Below are 16,225 nucleotides of genomic sequence, written 5' to 3'. Positions count from 1 at the left end.
GTTTCTTAGAAAAAAGCAAGGTAAGAGAAAAACCTGTAATTTCATTTTGACAGTTTTTAATTTGTCAAAATGAGACTTCTTGAAGCCACTCAAGGTTACTTAGACAAAATGGAATTCTACAGTATACCCAATATACCACCAAATGGTTGACAGTTTACTAAATATGCATAAGTATGTATTTTTTGATGGATTTTCAAAAGCAAAATTCACTTGATGCTTTTGACATCAATCAGATAATAGAACCATGGGATTTAAAGGAACCGGAGAAGATGGGCTCGTCCGGAATTTTTAACCCGGGACCTCTCGCACCCTAAGCGAGATTCATACCCCTAGACCAACGAGCCAACTGTTCATGCATTTTCATGTATACTAATGAAATTGGAAGTGAAACTGTTGGAATACATTAGTAAGTATTTTAAAATACTATCAGATAATAGAACTAAGCACTTTTAAAGGACCTAAGAAAACAGGCTCATCCAGGATATGAACCTGGGGCCTTTTCCACCCAAAGCAAAAATCATACACCCAGACCAACAAGCCACAAGCTAAACAATTTCTTATTTAGAATTTACCATTTTTAAAGTAAAACTCAAATTATGTAATAAAAAAATGCAATAAGCAGGAAAAAAAGATGTTACATTTTAAAAATACCATAACAATTTAAAAATGTATTGGTAGCATAGCTAAAATGTTTCCTTAAGGTAAATTTTTGTCCAAGTATGCATATTTGGAAAGTTCAGTGCCAAGATTTAGGGGTTCCTATAGAGTTTGAACTTTTCTGATAGTTGGAACCTGAGACTTGTCTCATACTGTGTGCAACTTATGCATACAGACCAAGAAGAAAGAAAAAAACAAAAACCTGCAATTAATTGTTGACTTTTTTGTTTGTCAAAAAGAGCTTATTCTTTTAAGCCACTCATTGTTTCTTAGAAAAAAGCAAGGTAAGAGAAAAACCTTTAATTTCATTTTGACAGTTTTTTATTTGTCAAAATGAGACTTCTTTGAAGCCACTCAAGATTACTTAGACAAAATGGAATCTACAGTATACCCAATATACCACCAAATGGTTGACAGTTTACTAAATATGCATAAGTATATATTTTTTGATGGATTTTCAAAAGCAAAATTCACTTGATGCTTTTGACATCAATCAGATAATGGAACCATGGGATTTAAAGGAACCGGAGAAGATGGGCTCGTCCGGGATTTTTAACCCGGGACCTCTCGCACCCTAAGCGAGAATCATACCCCTAGACCAACGAGCCAACTATTCATGCATTTTCATGTATACTAATGATATTGGAAGTGAAACTGTTGGAATACATTAGTAAGTATTTTAAAATACTATCCGATAATAGAACTAAGCACTTTTAAAGAACCTAAGAAAACAGGCTGATCCAGGATATGAACCTGGGGCCTTTTCCACCTAAAGCAAAAATCATACACCCAGACCAACAAGCCACAAGCTAAATAATTTCTTATTCAGATTTTACCATTTTTAAAGTAAAACTCCAATTATGTAATAAAAAAATGCAATAAGCTGGAAAAAAGATGTTACATTTTAAAAATACCATAACAATTTAAAAATGTATTGGTAGCATAGCTAAAATGTTTCCTTAAGGTAAATTTTTGTCCAAGTATGCATATTTGGAAAGTTCAGTGCCAAGATTTAGGGGTTCCTATAGAGTTTGAAGTTTTCTGATAGTTGGAACCTAAGACTTGTCTCATACTGTGTGCAACTTAAGCATACAGACCAAGAAGAAAGAAAAACAAAACAAAAACCTGCATTAATTGTTGACCTTTTTGCTTGTCAAAAAGAGCCTATTCTTTTAAGCCACTCATTGTTTCTTAGAAAAAAGCAAGGTAAGAGAAAAACCTGTAATTTCATTTTGACAGTTTTTTATTTGTCAAAATGAGACTTCTTGAAGCCACTCAAGGTTACTTAGACAAAATGGAATTTACAGTATACCCAATATACCACCAAATGGTTGACAGTTTACTAAATATGCATAAGTATATATTTTTTGATGGATTTTCAAAAGCAAAATTCACTTGATGCTTTTGACATCAATCTGATAATGGAACCATGGGATTTAAAGGAACCGGAGAAGATGGGCTCGTCCGGAATTTTTAACCCGGGACCTCTCGCACCCTAAGCGAGAATCATACCCCTAGACCAACGAGCCAACTGTTCATGCATTTTAATGTATACTAATGAAATTGGAAGTGAAACTGTTGGAATACATTAGTAAGTATTTTAAAATACTATCAGATAATAGAACTAAGCACTTTTAAAGAACCTAAGAAAACAGGCTCATCCAGGATATGAACCTGGGGCCTTTTCCACCCAAAGCAAAAATCATACACCCAGACCAACAAGCCACAAGCTAAATAATTTCTTATTCAGATGTTACCATTTTTAAAGTAAAACTCAAATTATTTAATAAAAAAATGCAATAAGCTGGAAAAAAAGATGTTACATTTTAAAAATACCATAACAATTTAAAAATGTATTGGTAGCATAGCTAAAATGTTTCCTTAAGGTAAATTTTTCTCAAAGTATGCATATTTGGAAAGTTCAGTGCCAAGATTTAGGGGTTCCTATAGAGTTTTAACTTTTCTGATAGTTGGAACCTAAGACTTGTCTCATACTGTGTGCAACTTAAGCATACAGACCAAGAAGAAAGAAAAAAAAAAAACAAACCTGCAATTAATTGTTGACCTTTTTGCTTGTCAAAAAGAGCCTATTCTTTTAAGCCACTCATTGTTTCTTAGAAAAAAGCAAGGTAAGAGAAAAACCTGTAATTTCATTTTGACAGTTTTTAATTTGTCAAAATGAGACTTCTTGAAGCCACTCAAGGTTACTTAGACAAAATGGAATTCTACAGTATACCCAATATACCACCAAATGGTTGACAGTTTACTAAATATGCATAAGTATGTATTTTTTGATGGATTTTCAAAAGCAAAATTCACTTGATGCTTTTGACATCAATCAGATAATAGAACCATGGGATTTAAAGGAACCGGAGAAGATGGGCTCGTCCGGAATTTTTAACCCGGGACCTCTCGCACCCTAAGCGAGATTCATACCCCTAGACCAACGAGCCAACTGTTCATGCATTTTCATGTATACTAATGAAATTGGAAGTGAAACTGTTGGAATACATTAGTAAGTATTTTAAAATACTATCAGATAATAGAACTAAGCACTTTTAAAGGACCTAAGAAAACAGGCTCATCCAGGATATGAACCTGGGGCCTTTTCCACCCAAAGCAAAAATCATACACCCAGACCAACAAGCCACAAGCTAAACAATTTCTTATTTAGAATTTACCATTTTTAAAGTAAAACTCAAATTATGTAATAAAAAAATGCAATAAGCAGGAAAAAAAGATGTTACATTTTAAAAATACCATAACAATTTAAAAATGTATTGGTAGCATAGCTAAAATGTTTCCTTAAGGTAAATTTTTGTCCAAGTATGCATATTTGGAAAGTTCAGTGCCAAGATTTAGGGGTTCCTATAGAGTTTGAACTTTTCTGATAGTTGGAACCTAAGACTTGTCTCATACTGTGTGCAACTTATGCATACAGACCAAGAAGAAAGAAAAAAACAAAAACCTGCAATTAATTGTTGACCTTTTTGTTTGTCAAAAGAGCCTATTCTTTTAAGCCACTCATTGTTTCTTAGAAAAAAGCAAGGTAAGAGAAAAACCTGTAATTTCATTTTGACAGTTTTTAGTTTGTCAAAATGAGACTTCTTTGAAGCCACTCAAGATTACTTAGACAAAATGGAATCTACAGTATACCCAATATACCACCAAATGGTTGACAGTTTACTAAATATGCATAAGTATATATTTTTTGATGGATTTTCAAAAGCAAAATTCACTTGATGCTTTTGACATCAATCAGTTAATGGAACCATGGGATTTAAAAGAACCTGAGAAGATGGGCTCGTCCGGGATTTGAACCCGGGATCTCTCGCACCCTAAGCGAGAATCATACCCCTAGACCAACGAGCCAACTGTTCATGCATTTTCATGTATACTAATGAAATTGGAAGTGAAACTGTTGGAATACATTAGTAAGTATTTTAAAATACTATCAGATAATAGAACTAAGCACTTTTAAAGAACCTGAGAAAACAGGCTCATCCAGGATATGAACCTGCGGCCTTTTCCACCCAAAGCAAAAATCATACACCCAGACCAACAAGCCACAAGCTAAATAATTTCTTATTCAGATTTTACCATTTTTAAAGTAAAACTCAAATTATTTAAAAAAAAAATGCAATAAGCTGGAAAAAAAGATGTTACATTTTAAAAATACCATAACAATTTAAAAATGTATTGGTAGCATAGCTAAAATGTTTCCTTAAGGTAAATTTTTGTCCAAGTATGCATATTTGGAAAGTTCAGTGCCAAGATTTAGGGGTTCCTATAGAGTTTGAACTTTTCTGATAGTTGGAACCTAAGACTTGTCTCATACTGTGTGCAACTTAAGCATACAGACCAAGAAGAAAGAAAAAAAACAAAAACCTGCAATTAATTGTTGACCTTTTTGCTTGTCAAAAAGAGCCTATTCTTTTAAGCCACTCATTGTTTCTTAGAAAAAAGCAAGGTAAGAGAAAAACCTGTAATTTCATTTTGACAGTTTTTTATTTGTCAAAATGAGACTTCTTGAAGCCACTCAAGGTTACTTAGACAAAATGGAATTCTACAGTATACTCAATATACCACCAAATGGTTGACAGTTTACTAAATATGCATAAGTATATATTTTTTGACGGATTTTCAAAAGCAAAATTCACTTGATGCTTTTGACATCAATCAGATAATGGAACCATGGGATTTAAAGGAACCGGAGAAGATGGGCTCGTCCGGGATTTTTAACCCGGGACCTCTCGCACCCTAAGCGAGAATCATACCCCTAGACCAACGAGCCAATTATTCATGCATTTTCATGTATACTAATGATATTGGAAGTGAAACTGTAGGAATACATTAGTAAGTATTTTAAAATACTATCCGATAATAGAACTAAGCACTTTTAAAGAATCTAAGAAAACAGGCTCATCCAGGATATGAACCTGGGGCCTTTTCCACCCAAAGCAAAAATCATACACCCAGACCAACAAGCCACAAGCTAAATAATTTCTTATTCAGATTTTACCATTTTTAAAGTAAAACTCAAATTATGTAATAAAAAAAATGCAATAAGCTGGAAAAAAAGATGTTACATTTTAAAAATACCATAACAATTTAAAAATGTATTGGTAGCATAGCTAAAATGTTTCCTTAAGGTAAATTTTTGTCCAAGTATGCATATTTGGAAAGTTCAGTGCCAAGATTTAGGGGTTCCTATAGAGTTTGAACTTTTCTGATAGTTGGAACCTAAGACTTGTCTCATACTGTGTGCAACTTATGCATACAGACCAAGAAGAATGAAAAAAACAAAAACCTGCAATTAATTGTTGACATTTTTGTTTGTCAAAAAGAGCCTATTCTTTTAAGCCACTCATTGTTTCTTAGAAAAAAGCAAGGTAAGAGAAAAACCTGTAATTTCCTTTTTGACAGTTTTTAATTTGTCAAAATGAGACTTCTTTGAAGCCACTCAAGATTACTTAGACAAAATGGAATCTACAGTATACCCAATATACCACCAAATGGTTGACAGTTTACTAAATATGCATAAGTATATATTTTTTGATGGATTTTCAAAAGAAAAATTCACTTAATGCTTTTTACATCAATCAGATAATGGAACCATGGGATTTAAAGGAACCGGAGAAGATGGGCTCGTCCGGGATTTGAACCCGGGACCTCTCGCACCCTAAGCGAGAATCATACCCCTAGACCAATGAGCCAACTGTTCATGCATTTTAATGTATACTAATGAAATTGGAAGTGAAACTGTTGGAATACATTAGTAAGTATTTTAAAATACTATCAGATAATAGAACTAAGCACTTTTAAAGAACCTAAGAAAACAGGCTCATCCAGGATATGAACCTGGGGCCTTTTCCACCCAAAGCAAAAATCATACACCCAGACCAACAAGCCACAAGCTAAATAATTTCTTATTCAGATTTTCCCATTTTTAAAGTAAAACTCAAATTATTTAATAAAAAAATGCAATAAGCTGGAAAAAAAGATGTTACATTTTAAAAATACCATAACAATTTAAAAATGTATTGGTAGCATAGCTAAAATGTTTCCTTAAGGTAAATTTTTGTCAAAGTATGCATATTTGGAAAGTTCAGTGCCAAGATTTAGGGGTTCCTATAGAGTTTTAACTTTTCTGATAGTTGGAACCTAAGACTTGTCTCATACTGTGTGCAACTTAAGCATACAGACCAAGAAGAAAGAAAACAAAAAAAAAACCTGCAATTAATTGTTGACATTTTTGCTTGTCAAAGAGAGCCTATTCTTTTAAGCCACTCATTGTTTCTTAGAAAAAAGCAAGGTAAGAGAAAAACCTGTAATTTCATTTTGACAGTTTTTAATTTGTCAAAATGAGACTTCTTGAAGCCACTCAAGGTTACTTAGACAAAAGGGAATTCTACAGTATACCCAATATACCACCAAATGGTTGACAGTTTACTAAATATGCATAAGTATATATTTTTTGATGGATTTTCAAAAGCAAAATTCACTTGATGCTTTTGACATCAATCAGATAATGGAACCATGGGATTTAAAGGAACCGGAGAAGATGGGCTCGTCCGGAATTTTTAACCCGGGACCTCTCGCACCCTAAGCGAGAATCATACCCCTAGACCAACGAGCCAACTGTTCATGCATTTTTATGTATACTAATGAAATTGGAAGTGAAACTGTTGGAATACATTAGTAAGTATTTTAAAATACTATCAGATAATAGAACTAAGCACTTTTAAAGGACCTAAGAAAACAGGCTCATCCAGGATATGAACCTGGGGCCTTTTCCACCCAAAGCAAAAATCATACACCCAGACCAACAAGCCACAAGCTAAACAATTTCTTATTTAGAATTTACCATTTTTAAAGTAAAACTCAAATTATGTAATAAAAAAAATGCAATAAGCAGGAAAAAAAGATGTTACATTTTAAAAATACCATAACAATTTAAAAATGTATTGGTAGCATAGCTAAAATGTTTCCTTAAGGTAAATTTTTGTCCAAGTATGCATATTTGGAAAGTTCAGTGCCAAGATTTAGGGGTTCCTATAGAGTTTGAACTTTTCTGATAGTTGGAACCTAAGACTTGTCTCATACTGTGTGCAACTTATGCATACAGACCAAGAAGAAAGAAAAAAACAAAAACCTGCAATTAATTGTTGACCTTTTTGTTTGTCAAAAGAGCCTATTCTTTTAAGCCACTCATTGTTTCTTAGAAAAAAGCAAGGTAAGAGAAAAACCTGTAATTTCATTTTGACAGTTTTTAGTTTGTCAAAATGAGACTTCTTTGAAGCCACTCAAGATTACTTAGACAAAATGGAATCTACAGTATACCCAATATACCACCAAATGGTTGACAGTTTACTAAATATGCATAAGTATATATTTTTTGATGGATTTTCAAAAGCAAAATTCACTTGATGCTTTTGACATCAATCAGTTAATGGAACCATGGGATTTAAAAGAACCTGAGAAGATGGGCTCGTCCGGGATTTGAACCCAGGATCTCTCGCACCCTAAGCGAGAATCATACCCCTAGACCAACGAGCCAACTGTTCATGCATTTTCATGTATACTAATGAAATTGGAAGTGAAACTGTTGGAATACATTAGTAAGTATTTTAAAATACTATCAGATAATAGAACTAAGCACTTTTAAAGAACCTGAGAAAACAGGCTCATCCAGGATATGAACCTGCGGCCTTTTCCACCCAAAGCAAAAATCATACACCCAGACCAACAAGCCACAAGCTAAATAATTTCTTATTCAGATTTTACCATTTTTAAAGTAAAACTCAAATTATTTAATAAAAAAATGCAATAAACTGGAAAAAAAGATGTTACATTTTAAAAATACCATAACAATTTAAAAATGTATTGGTAGCATAGCTAAAATGTTTCCTTAAGGTAAATTTTTGTCCAAGTATGCATATTTGGAAAGTTCAGTGCCAAGATTTAGGGGTTCCTATAGAGTTTGAACTTTTCTGATAGTTGGAACCTAAGACTTGTCTCATACTGTGTGCAACTTATGCATACAGACCAAGAAGAATGAAAAAAAACAAAAACCTGCAATTAATTGTTGACCTTTTTGTTTGTCAAAAAGAGCCTATTCTTTTAAGCCACTCATTGTTTCTTAGAAAAAAGCAAGGTAAGAGAAAAACCTGTAATTTCCTTTTTGACAGTTTTTAATTTGTCAAAATGAGACTTCTTTGAAGCCACTCAAGATTACTTAGACAAAATGGAATCTACAGTATACCCAATATACCACCAAATGGTTGACAGTTTACTAAATATGCATAAGTATATATTTTTTGATAGATTTTCAAAAGCAAAATTCACTTGATGCTTTTGACATCAATCAGATAATGGAACCATGGGATTTAAAAGAACCTGAGAAGATGGGCTCGTCCGGGATTTGAACCCGGGATTTCTGGCACCCTAAGCGAGAATCATACCCCTAGACCAACGAGCCAACTGTTCATGCATTTTCATGTATACTAATGATACTGGAAGTGAAACTGTAGGAATACATTAGTAAGTATTTTAAAATACTATCCGATAATAGAACTAAGCACTTTTAAAGAACCTAAGAAAACAGGCTCATCCAGGATATGAACCTGGGGCCTTTTCCACCCAAAGCAAAAATCATACACCCAGACCAACAAGCCACAAGCTAAATCATTTCTTATTCAGATTTTACCATTTTTAAAGTAAAACTCAAATTATGTAATAAAAAAATGCAATAAGCTGGAAAAAAAGATGTTACATTTTAAAAATACCATAACAATTTAAAAATGTATTGGTAGCATAGCTAAAATGTTTCCTTAAGGTAAATTTTTGTCCAAGTATGCATATTTGGAAAGTTCAGTGCCAAGATTTAGGGGTTCCTATAGAGTTTGAACTTTTCTGATAGTTGGAACCTAAGACTTGTCTCATACTGTGTGCAACTTATGCATACAGACCAAGAAGAATGAAAAAAACAAAAACCTGCAATTAATTGTTGACCTTTTTGTTTGTCAAAAAGAGCCTATTCTTTTAAGCCACTCATTGTTTCTTAGAAAAAAGCAAGGTAAGAGAAAAACCTGTAATTTCCTTTTTGACAGTTTTTAATTTGTCAAAATGAGACTTCTTTGAAGCCACTCAAGATTACTTAGACAAAATGGAATCTACAGTATACCCAATATACCACCAAATGGTTGACAGTTTACTAAATATGCATAAGTATATATTTTTTGATGGATTTTCAAAAGCAAAATTCACTTGATGCTTTTGACATCAATCAGATAATGGAACCATGGCATTTAAAAGAACCTGAGAAGATGGGCTCGTCCGGGATTTGAACCCGGGATTTCTCGCACCCTAAGCGAGAATCATACCCCTAGACCAACGAGCCAACTGTTCATGCATTTTCATGTATACTAATGAAATTGGAAGTGAAACTGTTGGAATACATTAGTAAGTATTTTAAAATACTATCAGATAATAGAACTAAGCACTTTTAAAGAACCTGAGAAAACAGGCTCATCCAGGATATGAACCTGCGGCCTTTTCCACCCAAAGCAAAAATCATACACCCAGACCAACAAGCCACAAGCTAAATAATTTCTTATTCAGATTTTACCATTTTTAAAGTAAAACTCAAATTATTTAATAAAAAAATGCAATAAGCTGGAAAAAAAGATGTTACATTTTAAAAATACCATAACAATTTAAAAATGTATTGGTAGCATAGCTAAAATGTTTCCTTAAGGTAAATTTTTGTCCAAGTATGCATATTTGGAAAGTTCAGTGCCAAGATTTAGGGGTTCCTATAGAGTTTGAACTTTTCTGATAGTTGGAACCTAAGACTTGTCTCATACTGTGTGCAACTTAAGCATACAGACCAAGAAGAAAGAAAAAAAATCAAAAACCTGCATTAATTGTTGACCTTTTTGCTTGTCAAAAAGAGCCTATTCTTTTAAGCCACTCATTGTTTCTTAGAAAAAAGCAAGGTAAGAGAAAAACCTGTAATTTCATTTTGACAGTTTTTTATTTGTCAAAATGAGACTTCTTGAAGCCACTCAAGGTTACTTAGACAAAATTTAATTTACAGTATACCCAATATACCACCAAATGGTTGACAGTTTACTAAATATGCATAAGTATATATTTTTTGATGGATTTTCAAAAGCAAAATTCACTTGATGCTTTTGACATCAATCTGATAATGGAACCATGGGATTTAAAGGAACCGGAGAAGATGGGCTCGTCCGGAATTTTTAACCCGGGACCTCTCGCACCCTAAGCGAGAATCATACCCCTAGACCAACGAGCCAACTGTTCATGCATTTTAATGTATACTAATGAAATTGGAAGTGAAACTGTTGGAATACATTAGTAAGTATTTTAAAATACTATCAGATAATAGAACTAAGCACTTTTAAAGAACCTAAGAAAACAGGCTCATCCAGGATATGAACCTGGGGCCTTTTCCACCCAAAGCAAAAATCATACACCCAGACCAACAAGCCACAAGCTAAATAATTTCTTATTCAGATGTTACCATTTTTAAAGTAAAACTCAAATTATTTAATAAAAAAATGCAATAAGCAGGAAAAAAAGATGTTACATTTTAAAAATACCATAACAATTTAAAAATGTATTGGTAGCATAGCTAAAATGTTTCCTTAAGGTAAATTTTTGTCCAAGTATGCATATTTGGAAAGTTCAGTGCGAAGATTTAGGGGTTCCTATAGAGTTTGAACTTTTCTGATAGTTGGAACCTAAGACTTGTCTCATACTGTGTGCAACTTATGCATACAGACCAAGAAGAAAGAAAAAAACAAAAACCTGCAATTAATTGTTGACCTTTTTGTTTGTCAAAAAGAGCCTATTCTTTTAAGCCACTCATTGTTTCTTAGAAAAAAGCAAGGTAAGAGAAAAACCTGTAATTTCATTTTGACAGTTTTTAGTTTGTCAAAATGAGACTTCTTTGAAGCCACTCAAGATTACTTAGACAAAATGGAATCTACAGTATACCCAATATACCACCAAATGGTTGACAGTTTACTAAATATGCATAAGTATATATTTTTTGATGGATTTTCAAAAGCAAAATTCACTTGATGCTTTTGACATCAATCAGTTAATGGAACCATGGGATTTAAAAGAACCTGAGAAGATGGGCTCGTCCGGGATTTGAACCCGGGATCTCTCAAACCCTAAGCGAGAATCATACCCCTAGACCAACGAGCCAACTGTTCATGAATTTTCATGTATACTAATGAAATTGGAAGTGAAACTGTTGGAATACATTAGTAAGTATTTTAAAATACTATCAGATAATAGAACTAAGCACTTTTAAAGAACCTGAGAAAACAGGCTCATCCAGGATATGAACCTGCGGCCTTTTCCACCCAAAGCAAAAATCATACACCCAGACCAACAAGCCACAAGCTAAATAATTTCTTATTCAGATTTTACCATTTTTAAAGTAAAACTCAAATTATTTAATAAAAAAATGCAATAAGCTGGAAAAAAAGATGTTACATTTTAAAAATACCATAACAATTTAAAAATGTATTGGTAGCATAGCTAAAATGTTTCCTTAAGGTAAATTTTTGTCCAAGTATGCATATTTTGAAAGTTCAGTGCCAAGATTTAGGGGTTCCTATAGAGTTTGAACTTTTCTGATAGTTGGAACCTAAGACTTGTCTCATACTGTGTGCAACTTAAGCATACAGACCAAGAAGAAAGGAAAAAAAAAAAAAACCTGCAATTAATTGTTGACCTTTTTGCTTGTCAAAAAGAGCCTATTATTTTAAGCCACTCATTGTTTCTTAGAAAAAAGCAAGGTAAGAGAAAAACCTGTAATTTCATTTTGACAGTTTTTTATTTGTCAAAATGAGACTTCTTGAAGCCACTCAAGGTTACTTAGACAAAATGGAATTCTACAGTATACTCAATATACCACCAAATGGTTGACAGTTTACTAAATATGCATAAGTATATATTTTTTGATGGATTTTCAAAAGCAAAATTCACTTGATGCTTTTGACATCAATCAGATAATGGAACCATGGGATTTAAAGGAACCGGAGAAGATGGGCTCGTCCGGAATTTTTAACCCGGGACCTCTCGCACCCTAAGCGAGAATCATACCCCTAGACCAACGAGCCAACTATTCATGCATTTTCATGTATACTAATGATACTGGAAGTGAAACTGTAGGAATACATTAGTAAGTATTTTAAAATACTATCCGATAATAGAACTAAGCACTTTTAAAGAACCTAAGAAAACAGGCTCATCCAGGATATGAACCTGGGGCCTTTTCCACCCAAAGCAAAAATCATACACCCAGACCAACAAGCCACAAGCTAAATAATTTCTTATTCAGATTTTACCATTTTTAAAGTAAAACTCAAATTATGTAATAAAAAAATGCAATAAGCTGGAAAAAAAGATGTTACATTTTAAAAATACCATAACAATTTAAAAATGTATTGGTAGCATAGCTAAAATGTTTCCTTAAGGTAAATTTTTGTCCAAGTATGCATATTTGGAAAGTTCAGTGCCAAGATTTAGGGGTTCCTATAGAGTTTGAACTTTTCTGATAGTTGGAACCTAAGACTTGTCTCATACTGTGTGCAACTTATGCATACAGACCAAGAAGAATGAAAAAAACAAAAACCTGCAATTAATTGTTGACTTTTTTGTTTGTCAAAAAGAGCCTATTCTTTTAAGCCACTCATTGTTTCTTAGAAAAAAGCAAGGTAAGAGAAAAACCTGTAATTTCCTTTTTGACAGTTTTTAATTTGTCAAAATGAGACTTCTTTGAAGCCACTCAAGATTACTTAGACAAAATGGAATCTACAGTATACCCAATATACCACCAAATGGTTGACAGTTTACTAAATATGCATAAGTATATATTTTTTGATGGATTTTCAAAAGCAAAATTGACTTGATGCTTTTGACATCAATCAGTTAATGGAACCATGGGATTTAAAAGAACCTGAGAAGATGGGCTCGTCCGGGATTTGAACCCAGGATCTCTCGCACCCTAAGCGAGAATCATACCCCTAGACCAACGAGCCAACTGTTCATGCATTTTCATGTATACTAATGAAATTAGAAGTGAAACTGTTGGAATACATTAGTAAGTATTTTAAAATACTATCAGATAATAGAACTAAGCACTTTTAAAGAACCTGAGAAAACAGGCTCATCCAGGATATGAACCTGCGGCCTTTTCCACCCAAAGCAAAAATCATACACCCAGACCAACAAGCCACAAGCTAAATAATTTCTTATTCAGATTTTCCCATTTTTAAAGTAAAACTCAAATTATTTAATAAAAAAATGCAATAAGCTGGAAAAAAAGATGTTACATTTTAAAAATACCATAACAATTTAAAAATGTATTGGTAGCATAGCTAAAATGTTTCCTTAAGGTAAATTTTTGTCAAAGTATGCATATTTGGAAAGTTCAGTGCCAAGATTTAGGGGTTCCTATAGAGTTTTAACTTTTCTGATAGTTGGAACCTAAGACTTGTCTCATACTGTGTGCAACTTAAGCATACAGACCAAGAAGAAAGAAAAAAAAAAAACCTGCAATTAATTGTTGACCTTTTTGCTTGTCAAAGAGAGCCTATTCTTTTAAGCCACTCATTGTTTCTTAGAAAAAAGCAAGGTAAGAGAAAAACCTGTAATTTCATTTTGACAGTTTTTAATTTGTCAAAATGAGACTTCTTGAAGCCACTCAAGGTTACTTAGACAAAAGGGAATTCTACAGTATACCCAATATACCACCAAATGGTTGACAGTTTACTAAATATGCATAAGTATATATTTTTTGATGGATTTTCAAAAGCAAAATTCACTTGATGCTTTTGACATCAATCAGATAATGGAACCATGGGATTTAAAGGAACCGGAGAAGATGGGCTCGTCCGGAATTTTTAACCCGGGACCTCTCGCACCCTAAGCGAGAATCATACCCCTAGACCAACGAGCCAACTGTTCATGCATTTTTATGTATACTAATGAAATTGGAAGTGAAACTGTTGGAATACATTAGTAAGTATTTTAAAATACTATCAGATAATAGAACTAAGCACTTTTCAAGGACCTAAGAAAACAGGCTCATCCAGGATATGAACCTGGGGCCTTTTCCACCCAAAGCAAAAATCATACACCCAGACCAACAAGCCACAAGCTAAACAATTTCTTATTTAGAATTTACCATTTTTAAAGTAAAACTCAAATTATGTAATAAAAAAAATGCAATAAGCAGGAAAAAAAGATGTTACATTTTAAAAATACCATAACAATTTAAAAATGTATTGGTAGCATAGCTAAAATGTTTCCTTAAGGTAAATTTTTGTCCAAGTATGCATATTTGGAAAGTTCAGTGCCAAGATTTAGGGGTTCCTATAGAGTTTGAACTTTTCTGATAGTTGGAACCTAAGACTTGTCTCATACTGTGTGCAACTTATGCATACAGACCAAGAAGAAAGAAAAAAACAAAAACCTGCAATTAATTGTTGACCTTTTTGTTTGTCAAAAGAGCCTATTCTTTTAAGCCACTCATTGTTTCTTAGAAAAAAGCAAGGTAAGAGAAAAACCTGTAATTTCATTTTGACAGTTTTTAGTTTGTCAAAATGAGACTTCTTTGAAGCCACTCAAGATTACTTAGACAAAATGGAATCTACAGTATACCCAATATACCACCAAATGGTTGACAGTTTACTAAATATGCATAAGTATATATTTTTTGATGGATTTTCAAAAGCAAAATTGACTTGATGCTTTTGACATCAATCAGTTAATGGAACCATGGGATTTAAAAGAACCTGAGAAGATGGGCTCATCCGGGATTTGAACCCAGGATCTCTCGCACCCTAAGCGAGAATCATACCCCTAGACCAACGAGCCAACTGTTCATGCATTTTCATGTATACTAATGAAATTGGAAGTGAAACTGTTGGAATACATTAGTAAGTATTTTAAAATACTATCAGATAATAGAACTAAGCACTTTTAAAGAACCTGAGAAAACAGGCTCATCCAGGATATGAACCTGCGGCCTTTTCCACCCAAAGCAAAAATCATACACCCAGACCAACAAGCCACAAGCTAAATAATTTCTTATTCAGATTTTACCATTTTTAAAGTAAAACTCAAATTATTTAATAAAAAAATGCAATAAGCTGGAAAAAAAGATGTTACATTTTAAAAATACCATAACAATTTAAAAATGTATTGGTAGCATAGCTAAAATGTTTCCTTAAGGTAAATTTTTGTCCAAGTATGCATATTTGGAAAGTTCAGTGCCAAGATTTAGGGGTTCCTATAGAGTTTGAACTTTTCTGATAGTTGGAACCTAAGACTTGTCTCATACTGTGTGCAACTTATGCATACAGACCAAGAAGAATGAAAAAAACAAAAACCTGCAATTAATTGTTGACCTTTTTGTTTGTCAAAAAGAGCCTATTCTTTTAAGCCACTCATTGTTTCTTAGAAAAAAGCAAGGTAAGAGAAAAACCTGTAATTTCCTTTTTGACAGTTTTTAATTTGTCAAAATGAGACTTCTTTGAAGCCACTCAAGATTACTTAGACAAAATGGAATCTACAGTATACCCAATATACCACCAAATGGTTGACAGTTTACTAAATATGCATAAGTATATATTTTTTGATAGATTTTCAAAAGCAAAATTCACTTGATGCTTTTGACATCAATCAGATAATGGAACCATGGGATTTAAAAGAACCTGAGAAGATGGGCTTGTCCGGGATTTGAACCCGGGATTTCTGGCACCCTAAGCGAGAATCATACCCCTAGACCAACGAGCCAACTGTTCATGCATTTTCATGTATACTAATGATACTGGAAGTGAAACTGTAGGAATACATTAGTAAGTATTTTAAAATACTATCCGATAATAGAACTAAGCACTTTTAAAGAACCTAAGAAAACAGGCTCATCCAGGATATGAACCTGGGGCCTTTTCCACCCAAAGCAAAAATCATACACCCAGACCAACAAGCCACAAGCTAAATCATTTCTTATTCA

General features: G+C 33.1%; 9 non-coding genes across 9 annotated transcripts; all 9 read right to left on the bottom strand.

Moving 5' to 3' along the window:
* Positions 1-1,192: 1,192 nt before the first annotated feature.
* On the bottom strand, positions 1,193-1,265 carry TRNAP-AGG (transfer RNA proline (anticodon AGG)). The gene has a single exon. It is a non-coding gene; the product is annotated as a tRNA-Pro (tRNA).
* A 2,692-nt stretch (positions 1,266-3,957) lies between these two features.
* On the bottom strand, positions 3,958-4,029 carry TRNAP-AGG (transfer RNA proline (anticodon AGG)). Its single transcript has one exon. It is a non-coding gene; the product is annotated as a tRNA-Pro (tRNA).
* Positions 4,030-4,878: 849 nt separating this feature from the next.
* On the bottom strand, positions 4,879-4,951 carry TRNAP-AGG (transfer RNA proline (anticodon AGG)). Its single transcript has one exon. It is a non-coding gene; the product is annotated as a tRNA-Pro (tRNA).
* An 850-nt stretch (positions 4,952-5,801) lies between these two features.
* Positions 5,802-5,873, bottom strand: TRNAP-AGG (transfer RNA proline (anticodon AGG)). Its single transcript has one exon. It is a non-coding gene; the product is annotated as a tRNA-Pro (tRNA).
* Positions 5,874-7,644: 1,771 nt separating this feature from the next.
* Positions 7,645-7,716, bottom strand: TRNAP-AGG (transfer RNA proline (anticodon AGG)). The gene has a single exon. It is a non-coding gene; the product is annotated as a tRNA-Pro (tRNA).
* A 1,771-nt stretch (positions 7,717-9,487) lies between these two features.
* TRNAP-AGG (transfer RNA proline (anticodon AGG)) lies at positions 9,488-9,559 on the bottom strand. Its single transcript has one exon. It is a non-coding gene; the product is annotated as a tRNA-Pro (tRNA).
* Positions 9,560-11,328: 1,769 nt separating this feature from the next.
* On the bottom strand, positions 11,329-11,400 carry TRNAP-AGG (transfer RNA proline (anticodon AGG)). The gene has a single exon. It is a non-coding gene; the product is annotated as a tRNA-Pro (tRNA).
* A 1,772-nt stretch (positions 11,401-13,172) lies between these two features.
* TRNAP-AGG (transfer RNA proline (anticodon AGG)) lies at positions 13,173-13,244 on the bottom strand. The gene has a single exon. It is a non-coding gene; the product is annotated as a tRNA-Pro (tRNA).
* A 1,768-nt stretch (positions 13,245-15,012) lies between these two features.
* Positions 15,013-15,084, bottom strand: TRNAP-AGG (transfer RNA proline (anticodon AGG)). Its single transcript has one exon. It is a non-coding gene; the product is annotated as a tRNA-Pro (tRNA).
* Positions 15,085-16,225: the final 1,141 nt, after the last annotated feature.

Source organism: Pseudophryne corroboree, chromosome 3 (assembly GCF_028390025.1).
Source record: "Pseudophryne corroboree isolate aPseCor3 chromosome 3, aPseCor3.hap2, whole genome shotgun sequence".
Classification (NCBI taxonomy): Eukaryota; Metazoa; Chordata; class Amphibia; order Anura; family Myobatrachidae; genus Pseudophryne; species Pseudophryne corroboree.
This window is presented reverse-complemented; position numbering and strand designations above follow the sequence as displayed.